Source organism: Dendrobates tinctorius, unplaced genomic scaffold (assembly GCF_039654945.1).
Source record: "Dendrobates tinctorius isolate UK_male_01 unplaced genomic scaffold, ASM3965494v1 ptg000049l, whole genome shotgun sequence".
Taxonomy (NCBI): domain Eukaryota; kingdom Metazoa; phylum Chordata; class Amphibia; order Anura; family Dendrobatidae; genus Dendrobates; species Dendrobates tinctorius.
In genome coordinates, this window is record NW_027361717.1 from 24,986,729 (window position 1) to 24,992,728 (window position 6,000).

At 48.5% G+C, this 6,000-nt stretch overlaps 1 protein-coding gene across 5 annotated transcripts in view; it reads right to left on the reverse strand.

Moving 5' to 3' along the window:
• The window catches only part of LOC141091150 (uncharacterized), a 208,379-nt gene extending 203,009 nt beyond the window's left edge, over positions 1–5,370 (reverse strand). For all 5 annotated transcript variants that reach the window (XR_012232435.1, XR_012232434.1, XR_012232433.1 and 2 more), the window contains exon 1: positions 5,244–5,370. The gene's annotated coding sequence lies outside the window, so the exon portion shown is untranslated. The remainder of the gene's footprint in view (positions 1–5,243) is intronic.
• Positions 5,371–6,000: the final 630 nt, after the last annotated feature.

The window sequence follows — 6,000 nt, forward strand, 5'->3', positions numbered from 1 at the left end:
TCTGAGAGAAAACAGATGCAAAATAGGAATTTAAAAGTTCAGCCTTCTCAACATCCTGTCTTACCATTTCATCATTTTCATCCTTACTGCACTCCTTTCCACTGTCGTCACCATCTGAATAGGAGTCACCACCCGACTGGTCATCCTGTAAGTAGCGGTCCCTATTTTTAACAGTGTTGGTCCTCACTCCCGGAGCTTCTGTCTGCACAATATTGTCCTCCGCCCTAGTGGTTGGTCAAAGACTCTGCTCATACACGTGGCCTGTCTGGGTGCTATTCAGGATGTCCGTCCCCTCCTGGGACCATCCAACACACACAGGCCTCACCGGATGCTATTCAGGGATCCGACCCTACTTTCCCAACACAACGGCCCCACCAGATCCAAAGTCTCGCCATGTGCTCCAGGGATACGATCCTCCTCCCAGGATCTCCCAACACAGTCCTTAGAGGACCTAGCAGTCTGAAACATTCAGGAACACACATGACCCACCCTGGTCACATTATATGGCCCGTAACCACACCCACAGGGGAGGTATGGATCACATGGTCATGACCTCACTACAGGTTCTATTCCACACAGCCACACACACAAAGGCTTTACTTTGGGCGTTCAGACACACGCCCCTGGGTGGGTTTGCAGGTGACTGGTCCCACCCAATTCACCAAGTTACCTGGAAGCTTCCCCATTGAAAAACAGAAATCATCAGCAGTACCTCTGCTGATCAATACACAATCCAGTTTCCATCACAGGGCACCCACCCCTGTGATACATACCGGCCATTTACAATCCTGCCGCCCGCCATTTACCCATCACAATAAAGGAAATGCCTGCATGCATATCCTGGGAAACCCATACAGTGCCCCCTAGCTGTCACAGGGGTTACTGCATCACTGGTGTGACCAACCTGTTTCTGAGTAGGGAAATCCATCCTGTCTGGCCTATGCTTTTACTGGTGGTTCAGTCCCTCGGTCCTTGTTCACATTTACGTCACGACAAGTGGAAAGGTTTTAAATACAAGAGTCAGGACTGTCCCACAAGGGTTGTCGTGACGTGGCGGGATGGCTTGTACATTCTTTTGATCAAAATTATGTTTACTAAATACTTATTATTATTACTACCTTCATGCAGTTTTTGCAATTTATTTTTACTTTTTTATTTTAGGATATTTGTTTTTTGCTTTTTGTTTTCTTTGTGTAAAGGTCATGTGTTTATATGTATTTACATTTTGCATATACATTAATGTCCACAATTGGCAGCATAGGTCCCAAGTAGGCAGGTAAATGTCCCCAATAGGCTGGTAAATGTCCCCAACAGGCCGCATAGGTCCCCAATAGGCAGGAAAATGTCCCCAATAGGCAGGTAAATGTTCCCAACAGGCCGCATAGGTCCCCAATAGGCAGGTAAATGTCCCCAATAGGCAGGTAAATGTTCCAAGTAGGCAGTATTTGTCCCCAATAGGCAGCATAGTCCCCAATAGGCAGTTAAATGTCCCCAATAGGCAGGTAAATGTCCCCAATAGGCAGGTAAATGTCCCCAATAGGCAGCATAGGTCCCCAATAGGCAGCATAGGTCCCCAATAGGCAGCATAGTCCCCAATAGGCAGGTAAATATCTCCAATAGGCAGCATAGGTCCCCAATAGGCAGTATAGGTCACCAATAGGCAGGTAAATGTCCCCAATAGACAGGTAAATGTCCCCAATAGGAAGGTAAATGTCCCCAATAGACAGGTAAATGTCCCCAATAGGAACGTAAATATCCCCAATAGGCAGCATAGGTCCCCAATAGGCAGCATAGTCCCCAATAGGCAGCATAGTCCCCAATAGTCAGCATAGTCCCCAATAGGCAGCATAGTCCCCAATAGGCAGCATAGTCCCCAATAGAAATACATGCCTCTTCACATAAACGCTCTCATCCAAGTGCTGACGGCAGTGCGGTGTATTCACAAAATATACCTGTGCCAGGGAGACGGCTGAATAGGGTAGCCAGAAGACAAGTGCGAATTGCAAATCTCCCAGCAAGGGATGTAACCCCAGAGGAGGAGACCCGGTCATGTGTTATCTGTATGAGCGAATATGAGATCGGAGAGCAGGTCACAGTCCTTCCATGTGACCACAGCTTCCATCAGGGCTGTATTTCTAGATGGCTCTGCTCCACCCCCCACTGCCCCCTGTGCCGCACCTACTGCTTCCAATGAAGCACCATGTTCACAGTGCAGACAGTGGAAGGGACCATACTGAATTCCAGCCCAGTTAAGGGAGACGCACATACATTAACACTACGTTCAATTGAAGGCTGTAAACAAAATAACACTTTTAATTTTCCTGCATTTCTGGTCTTTCGTTAGTTTAACATCAGCTTTGGTCAACATCTCACCAAGCGTGAAGGGCTATGATCAGGGAAATCATCTAATCACCAGATGGTAAGTTATCTACCATTACTTCTCCCTCCGCCCCATGATATGTATATTACATGTAACATAGAATTAATTGTTATTTTCTACTTTTTGTAGACGGAAGATCCAAGTCTGGAGAACATTGAGGAATTAGATCAGAACGACCTGCACTTCATGTAAGTAGATATTAGACTTTCTTCCTTTTATTCTCCAGCTCAGATTTAGTTACTTTTTATTAAGAATCTACTGATGGGATGTAATAACTTGGCGTCTTCTCATTTCAGAAATCTGCAGAAGTTACAGATCATTTCCATAATGATCCACAGATTCCTCATCTCTTCATAGAGTCGCTGACTCCATCATGTGCAGTGATGCTGGTAACAGCTGCAGCCCCAGACTATAATATCGTCATATATTACATTCATATCACAGAATATTCCTAAAATAAATAATATTTACCATCTCTACATCTGGTTGTGACTTTACTACATAGAATGATGCTACGTAACATTAGGAGCAGATAATGATAAGTGAGGGATTTAGGCTATGTGCACAAGGTGCAGATTCTGCTGCGGATCCGCAGCGGATTGGGCCCTGTGGATTCGCAGAACTGCATGTGATGTACACTAGCATTATAGGCTATGTAAAACAAAATCCACAGTGCACATGCTGAGGTTTTTTTTCGCGCAGATTTGGTGCGGGATGAAAAATGCAGCATGTCACTTATTTTATGTGGTTTTGCTGCAGTTTTCCATATGCTCCATTCTAGAAATCCGCAGGAAACATGCAGTAAAACCGCACAAAAAATGCACTAAATCCGCAGGAAAAATGCAGGTAATTTGACCTGCGGATTTAGTGAAATCTGCGCGGAAAATTCCAAAGCAGAATACGCACCGTGTGCACATACCCTTACTGATTTTCTATCAGTTGGTATAGTGGTAGCAATAACAGTTAAAGGGGAAAAGGGGATGTCCAGCACTTTTATATTGATGGCCTATCTTTAAGATAGGTCATTAATGTCAGATTGATGGGGGTACCACACCCAATAAACCCACCGATCAGCTCCAGACCTTTGGTCCAGTGCTCTGCAGCTCTCATAAGGGCCCGCATGTGGTCGGCCCTCGTGTCCTTGGGGCCTTTTTGCAGGCTTCGGAACTTCCTGCAGTACTACGCGGTGAGATTGAACTGCTGGATCAGAGCCTGTTTGACGCTCTCCTAGTCCAGTTCTGCCCCGGCAGGTAAGTCCCCCAAAACTTCCAGAGACTTACCCCTCAAACAGGGGGGGTCAGGTACTTGGCCCACTGATCCGAGGCCAGATGGTGCTGTCGGCAGGTCCGCTCAAAGGCTCGCAGAAAGGAGTCCAGGTCTCTGTCCTTCTCCAGCAAGGGGAAGTCCTCGGCTTGGACCTTGGATGTCTTGGGTTCCGTAGGTGCTGGGGTGGGCCGTAAGGAGGCCCTGCCGAGCCAACTCCTGCTGATGCTGTCGATCTGCTTGTGCCTCCTCTCGATCTGCCTGGCGCTCTGCCGCTTTCAGGAGGGCTGCCTAGGCTTCCTCGCTCCCCACTTCGAGACATGCCAGGGCAGCTTGAAAGAGTGCCTCCGATCTGAGCTGTCCGGGAATAAGGGCAGTAGGAGGGCGTTCTCCTGCAGGGTACTGCACTGGCGGCGAGACGCTTGGGGAGCCCGGAAGGAACCCCCCTGGTTCACCCCTTCTTTGGAACCAGTACAGTTATTCTCCACATAACGGGCCAGCTCCACGGCCATCACTTTTGTCCGGCTTCCAGTGTTTGCAGCCAGTCTTTTCTGGCAACCCGAGCACCCACACCTCTACAGTACTTGCTCTCAGACTGTCTAGTACTGAGCTCATCTTAAGATCCCAGCAACACAAGCTACTGCTGGTAGTCCTTAGTGTCTGGGAGTAGGGATCCCACGCACACTATTATCTCGATCCCACCGTGCTGCTACCAATCTATGAGGGTTCTCACAGGGGAAGGGGGGTCAACTTCGCTCACCTTAGGGGGAGGGGAGAGAAGGACCTAGCAGGGGTCAGCTCTCTGGAGCAACCACTTGCCCCAGTCAGGGAACTGCACTGAGGGCAAATAGTCGCCGGAAAGGCTTCCAGTATATGGTACTAGTAAGTGAGGCGCTCCCAGTGAGAGGTGATATATATCATCAGTCCAGGCTGGGGATATATAAACCTCCTGGCCATCAATGCCAGAGTTCCTCACTAAAACAATACGGTATTCTGCCACCAGATTCTCATTTGAAATAAGCCGCGTCCGACAGCAAGCTTAGGGTGGTTTCACATTAGCGTTTCAGGGCGCAGCGATGACCTGCGCACGGCCGCGGCTAAGCTCCGCCCCGGCCGCGCCTCCTCCGGTAGCTCCGCCTACCGGCGCATGACGCTGCATGCGTCCTGCGTCCCCTATCTTTTTCACTGGAGACGCAGGCCATGCGCAGTATGCGTTTGGCGGCGCATGCGTCCTTTTGACGGTGCGCCGACCAGTGCCAAACTCAACCTGTTGCAATTTGGTTGCGCTCGGCGCACCGTCAAAAAGACGCATACACCGCCAAACGCATACTGCGCACAGCCTGCATCCCCAGTGATAAAGAAAGGGGACGCAGGACGCGTGAAGTGTCATGCGCCCGTAGGAACCAACCCGGCAGCGTATAAATAACCAGCCGAGTGTGAGGTTGTGGGGATTCATGGAAAGGGCAGCCCAAGATTAATTTTATATTTAATCGCCTAGAAGGCGGACTAGAAATATACAAGCATATATTTACAGAACAATATACAATTATGCAGTCAGGGGTGTAGTACAAAGGATAAGGTCTAGATAGGTTGCAATTACCGTGTTATGTAGCATGTGACCACAGGGAGGCGCTGACGGATCACAGGTCCAAATCTTAGTTACAGGCTTTCCTGGATCTGTCTGATAACGGGTCCTCCAGCCAGAAGAAAAACTGAGCTCCAAGTGAAGAGCTATAATAATAATAAATATTATTTCTTTTTATATAGGGCTAACATATTCCGCAGCGCATTACAGTTGGACACATTATCATCGCTGTCCCTGATGGGGCTCACACTCTAAATTCCCTATCAGTATGTCTATGTGGGAGGAAACCGGAATACCCAGAGGAAACCCACGCTAACTCACGGAGAACATAAAAAATCCTTGCAGATGTTGTCCTTCGCGGGAATTGAACCCAGGACTCCAGCGTTGCAGTGCTAACCACGGAGCCACCATGCTGCCCACTTAGCTTCTCCTCCCACACTCAGCGCCCACCCCTGGGCTTGTGCAGGCTCTCTCCTCCCATCTCTGAGAGTATGATTTCCAGTCCAGAACCGGAATGACCCACAAATTTCTGCCCGAAGCTCTGAATGGAATGGCAGCAGTGCCACTGGATTTGGCTGGATTTTATCTGCACATAAAGTACAAAATATGCCTCCCGCATGTAATTCCGGGTGGCTAAGCTTTATAATTCAGTAGTCTAGAGTGCTACTAGTGGCTAAGTAACATGGGTGCATGGGGAAAGGAACACCGATTTGGATAATGTGCTCGGCTAGTCTCAGAGATATTGCATTTTCCAGATTCAATACCTCATAGC